Genomic DNA, 6,706 nt, shown 5'->3' with positions numbered 1-6,706 from the left:
AGATTTCCCTAGGGCAAGCCTAAGATGGGAGTAGCAGAGATCAGTAGCAGTAGTAGTGACTTGGTGGAGTCGAGGCAATACTTGAGGAAAGTACGGATAGATGTGGAAGGTAGTATGGGCCCGTACTACTGAAAGCAGAGGATCCGTACTCGAATCGAGGAAAGTCGAGATGAGGCCAGGAAACTTGTGGTAGTAGTGATCCCTCGAGATATATCAGTGTTCCTGACGTTTATTATGATGTGTTTTCAGAATGGTGGTCTTATGCCCTAGACCAGCAGTTGACAGTTCAGATGCCGGAGGGGGATCAGGATCAGGCCCGGAGGCCGGGCAGTTGGATGAGCAGACTAGGGAGTTTCTCTATTCAGAGATTACCCGCACCATACTTGAGCAGACTCCTGTGATCTTCGGTTCGATCAAGGAGGGTATCTTAGAGTTGATGGACGAGAGGTTGAGCACCTTCCGTGCTGAGGTGGCGGCCATGATGGGGTCGCGCACGCTTACTTTCAGGGAGTTCCGGGCATGTGGAGCTCCAGATTACCACGGGGCGCGGGACCCCATAGCGAGTACTAGATGGTTGGCGGACGTGGCCAACGCTTTCCGCACGAGCAGGTGTCCCGAGGGGGACAAGGTCAGATTGGCGTCCTGTCTTTTGAAGGACAGGGCACGAGATTGGTGGGAGGAGGTAGGGCATGTCATCGGGGATGACGCAGCACTTGATGCCATGACTTGGGCTGATTTTACTACCAGGTTCAGAGCCGAGTTTGCACCGGTTATTGAGGTGCAGCAGTTAGCCAGGGAGTTCCAGGATCTCACCCAAACTACAGAGACAGTGGCGGAGATTACCGCCAAGTTCAGGGAGAGGGCTCTTCTTGTTCCTCAGTACGCAGCTGATGAGGAAATGAAGAAGGCCCGTTATCATGAGATGCTGCGGAGTGATATCCGCCAGTTTGTGAGCCGGTCCAACTGTAAAACGCTGGATGACATGATTGCCAGGGCTCGAGAGAGAGAGATTGACCTTGAGATGGAGAGGAAGAGGAAGCCGGAGGCGGCTTCGGGTACAGGGAGTTCGGGCAAAAAGCCCAAGGTGTCAGATCACAGATCCAGAGGTCAGCAGAGCCACGATCGGTGTGGTAAGTGTGGTAGATTTCACGATGGGGCGTGCAAGGCAGGGAGTGTCGGCTGCTATAAGTGCGGCCGGACTGGGCATATGAGCAGAGATTGTACGGCCACTACTACCGCCATTGCGGCATCAGATCTGATTTACTTTCAGTGCAATCAGAGGGGACATAAAAAGTCCCAGTGTCCGAGTTTAGCTGCTGCAGGGAAGGTGTCAGTACCAGCCCCTGCTACCTTGAGGATTACAGATGGTCGTCAGGGCCGAGTTGAGACGCCGGTGGCGAAGAGTAGGGCTTTTCAGTTGACAGCAGAGGAGGAGCGAGCGACTCCTAACGTGGTGACGGGTATGTATTTTTCCCTTATCTCTGCATTTAGTGTTGATTGTTTCTTATGGTTATATGTTTTGTATAGGGTCGTTCTCAGTGAACGGTATATCAGCCACAGTATTGTTTGATTCGGGGGCTACCCGATCATTCGTCTCTCTTGCACTTAGCAAGAGGTTTAGCAGAGCTCCAGGGGAGCTAGATTGTCCGCTTGAGGTTGAGATAGCAGCTGACAGGACCGTCAGGGTTGCGAGAGTACACAGAGGATGTTCCCTTCAGTTATTCGATGAGCAGTTTCCGGTAGACTTGGTCCCTATTCCCCTGCGAGGGAATAAGGTCATAGTAGGCATGGATTGGCTGAGCCATAATGGGGCGGTGATAGATTGTGAGCTACAGTTAGTGAGGGTTCGCACTCCCAGTGGGGGAGAGTTAGTGATTCAGGGCGAGAAGCCACAGCGCGGACCAGTTCTGTGTTCAGCAGCGAGAGCGAGGCGCTACTTCCAGCAGGGTTGCGCCGGTTATATTGCCTATGTTTTAGATGCCCGGGAGAAGGGCAAGACGACAGTTGATGATGTTCCGGTAGTGCGAGACTACCCGGATGTATTTCCAGAGGATTTGCCTGGAATACCTCCCGAGAGACAGGTCGAGTTCAGGATTGACCTGATCCCTGGTGCGACTTCGATAGCCAAGGCACCGTATCGGTTGGCTCCCCCAGAGATGCAGGAGTTGTCTACGCAGCTGCAAGAGCTGCTAGACAAGGGTTTTATCAGGCCGAGCAGTTCGCCCTGGGGAGCGCCGATTTTGTTTGTAAAGAAGAAGGACGGGTCGCACCGTATGTGTATAGACTACCGGGAGTTGAATAAGGTAACAGTGAAGAACCGTTACCCACTCCCGAGGATAGATGATTTGTTTGATCAGCTACAGGGAGCGTCTTGGTTTTCCAAGATCGATTTACGATCCGGGTATCATCAGATGCAAGTCAGAGATGAGGATGTGCAGAAGACTGCTTTCAGGACCCGCTATGGTCATTATGAGTTTGTGGTGATGCCGTTCGGGCTCACCAACACTCCAGCCGCGTTCATGGACCTCATGAACCGCGTATGCAGACCGATGTTGGATCGGTCTGTGATAGTGTTTATTGATGACATCTTGGTTTATTCCAAGACTCAGGAGCAGCACGAGGAGCACCTGAGGGAGGTGCTAGAGACTTTGAGGAGGGAGAGACTTTTTGCGAAGTTCTCCAAGTGCGAGTTCTGGTTGCGTGAGGTGCAGTTCCTTGGTCACCTCGTCAACCAGAAGGGTATTCTGGTAGATCCGGCCAAGATAGAGGTCGTGATGCAGTGGGAGGTCCCGAAGTCTCTATCTGAGATTCGGAGCTTCCTAGGTTTAGCAGGGTACTACAGGAGATTCATCCAGGATTTCTCCAAGATAGCTGTACCGCTCACCCGACTGACTAAGAAGTCGGTGGTGTTTCGCCGGGGGACTGAGCAGCAGGCAGCATTCGAGACCCTTAGACAGAGATTGTGCGAGGCACCGATTCTTACCCTGCCAGAGGGAGTAGAGGATTTCGTAGTCTACTGTGATGCTTCGATCACAGGTATGGGAGCAGTGCTGATGCAGCGAGGACGTGTGATAGCTTACGCCTCGAGACAGTTGAAGCCTCACGAGGCTAACTATCCTACGCATGATTTAGAGTTGGGGGCAGTGGTGTTTTTCCTCAAGATTTGGAGACATTACCTATATGGGGTCCATTGTACCATTTACACGGATCACAAGAGTTTGAGGTACCTCATGGATCAGCCGAATCTGAACATGAGGCAGAGGCGATGGTTAGATGTGTTGAAGGATTACGATTGTGAGATCCTTTATCACCCAGGGAAGGCCAATGTGGTGGCCGACACCCTGAGCCGCAAGGCGGCAGCAGCCCCGATCAGGGATATATGTCTGAGGATGACAGTGATTACTCCATTGTTGGAGCAGATCAGAGAGGCACAGGTCGAGGGCCTCAAGGAGGAGAGACGGAAGTGTGAAAGGATCGTAGGCCGAGTAGCTTCCTTCGACTATGACAGTCGAGGATTGTTGACCCTTCATGGGAGAGTTTGGGTGCCGTACTGGGGAGGAGTACGACAGGTACTGATAGATGAGGCCCACAAGTCTCGATTTTCCATCCATCCAGGGGTGACGAAGATGTATAGAGATCTTCGACCCTATTATTGGTGGCCCTGCATGAAGCGGGATGTCGCCTGGTATGTGGAGAGGTGCCTGACCTGCAGGAAGGTCAAGGCAGAGCACCAGAGGCCTCACGGCAAGATGCAGCCGTTAGACATTCCAGTATGGAAATGGGAAGACATCACCATGGATTTCATCACTAAGCTTCCCAGGACCGCACGGGGAGTGGATTCGATTTGGGTCATTGTGGATCGGTTGACGAAGAGTGCTCATTTTATACCGATCCAGGAGAGCATATCGGCGGAGAAGCTAGCCGATATTTATGTGCGAGAGGTTGAGGCACGGCATGGAGTGCCTGTTTCGGTGGTGTCAGACCGAGACGTCCGTTTTACTTCCAGATTCTGGAAGCGGTTTCACGACGAGATGGGGACTCGTCTCCATTTCAGCACCGCTTTCCACCCTCAGACGGACGGGCAGAGCGAGAGGACGATTCAGACTCTCGAGGACATGCTCCGGGCATGTGTTCTAGATTTTGGTAGCAGTTGGGATACGTATCTTCCGTTAGCGGAATTTTCGTATAATAACAGTTACCATGCGAGTATTGACCGCCCTCCTTTCGAGATGCTCTACGGGAGGAAGTGCAGGACCCCGATTTGTTGGGGCGAGGTCGGTCAGCGTGTCATTGGGAGCACCGAAGTGGTGCTCAAGACGACAGAGTTGATCCAGCAGGTTCGTAGTAGACTGCAGACTGCGCAGAGTCGGCAGAAGAGTTACGCCGACAGGAGGCGTTCAGACTTGGAGTTTCAGGTGGGTGACATGGTCCTCCTGAAGGTATCACCCTCGAAGGGTGTCATCAGATCCGAAAGAGGGGCAAGCTGGGCCCCATGTTCATTGGTCCTTTTAGGGTTTTGGCCCGGGTGGGTCGGGTCGCCTATCGATTGGATCTTCCAGCCGAGCTTAGCCAGATCCACAACACTTTCCATGTTTCTCAGTTGAGGAAGTGTTTGGTGGAAGAGTCAGCAGTAGTACCCATGGAGGATATTCAGGTTGATAGCAGCCTGAATTATATCGAGAGACCAGTTGCGATCTTAGATCGAAAAGCGAAGACCTTGAGGAGCAAGGTGGTTCAGTTAGCAAAGGTGCAATGGCAGCACCGGAAGGGTTCAGATTGGACGTGGGAGTCCGAGGAGGAGATGCGGGAGCATTACCCAGAGTTGTTTTTAGATTCAGCAGCAGCAGACTTCGAGGACGAAGTCTGAGACGAGTGGGGGAGAGTTGTAACGCCCCAATTCTGGTATGTTATTTAAATATTTATTTTTCAAGTTTTCAAGAGGAACTCGACGAAGTCAGTAGCCCGACTCGTCGAGTAGAGACGGGATATTGAGCACGTTTAAGTTGGCGACTCGACGAGTCCATATTCTGGACTCGGCGAGTCCGCCAGTCTGGAAGAAACCCTAATTTCAAGGGTTTGCACCCTATTTAATCAACTTTTTGGGGCCTCAAGTCAGCCCCCATCACCCCCATAGCATCCTTCTCGAAACCCTAGCACTCTCTTAGCATTTTGTGTGTTTTGGTGTGATTCTTTGAAGATCTTGAGAGAAGAAGGAAGGTAGATCAAGAGGAGAAGAAGGAGATCCAAGATCTTTGTGGCATTTCAGAGTATAGTGAGGTATAACTCGACCCTTTTCTGTTTCTATGCTTAAATCCCCATTGGAACACCATTAAAGCTATTCTTGAACCATTCTTGGCTTGGTAGTAGCATAGAGGACACATTGAGATGAATAGCCTTCGGATCTAGCTATGTTTGAGTTCCAGAAGCCTAGATCTAATACCTTTATGGAGCCACATTGCATGAAAGCCCTAGATCTACTCTTATAGTGTGTTTTGAGCCTTAAAACCTTCATTGGTGTTTATTTACACGTAAAGTTGGAAACTTTACGTGTTAAACAAGCCCTAAGAACCCAGATCTACGAATGGAATGAACTGGATTCAAGCAGAATCGAGTATATAGTGATTGCATGTATACGACTCGGCGAGTCGTTCTTCAGACTCGACGAGTCGAGTCGCGAGTCCCCTGTTTTCCCCCTTTTCGAGTTATGCCGAGTGGAACCAGTGAGCTGGAGGTTAGACTCATTCATGGAGGGACTCGGCGAGTCAATGCCCTGACTCGGCGAGTCCAAGGCAATCTTCATACCTCAAGAACATACTCGACGAGTTGTTCATACAACTCGGTGAGTCAGATGAAGATTTACTGAGTATTAGTATCGAAGAGGAACTCGTCGAGTCTATGCCAAACTCGACGAGTAGTAGCGGGCAGGATTGAGAAATGAGAGTAGGGCCTCGACGATTTGGTGGCCCAATTCAACGAGTCGGGTCAACTGAATGTTGACTTTGACCAGGAGGTTGACTTTGACCAGGGGTAGAATAGTCATGTTACCCTCAGTATAGTTATCAGTATTTGATTGAGTGTATTTATGGGAAATTGTAGCCGGGGAGATACCGGAGCAGCAGCAGACAGTTTCCCCAGCAGTTGGTTCAGCAGCCAGATTACGAGGTGAGTTTCCTTCCAGTAGGAACGGGTCTACGGCCACAATGCCGGCCCGTTTATTTAGCAGTAGTTCCAGACTTCAGTCTGATGCAGTAGTTCAGTGTGCTTGATGTCTTTGTGATTCAAGCATGATTTTGTGTTATGTGTTCCGGACTTCGGTCTGATGCAGTATGCGGTATCTGTGTTTATGCTAGTAGTTATGGTTATGATATGCTATGTTCAGTCAGTTTCGGACTTCGGTCCAATGCAGTTTCCGGATTTCGGTATGATGCAGTTTCCGGACTTCGGTCCGATGCAGGGGGCAAGGCCCTGGTTAGTTCCGGACTTCGGTCCGATGCAGTTTCCGGACTTCGGTCCGATGCAGTTTCCGGACTTCGGTCTGATGCAGTGGGCAAGGCCCAGTAGTTGCTTATATGTTATTGTATGGTATGTGGTAGTTTGGGGGAGCTCACTAAGCTTTGTGCTTACAGTTTTCAGTTTTGGTTTCAGGTACTTCCGCAAGTAAAGGGAAGAGCTCGGGATGATGGCATGGCACACACCACAGTTTCAG

The sequence above is a fragment of the Lactuca virosa genome, chromosome 8, assembly GCF_052849685.1.
Source record: "Lactuca virosa cultivar CGN04683 chromosome 8, Lactuca_virosa_CGN04683_v6, whole genome shotgun sequence".
NCBI lineage: Eukaryota > Viridiplantae > Streptophyta > Magnoliopsida > Asterales > Asteraceae > Lactuca > Lactuca virosa.
Note: the sequence above shows the minus strand (reverse complement) of the source record.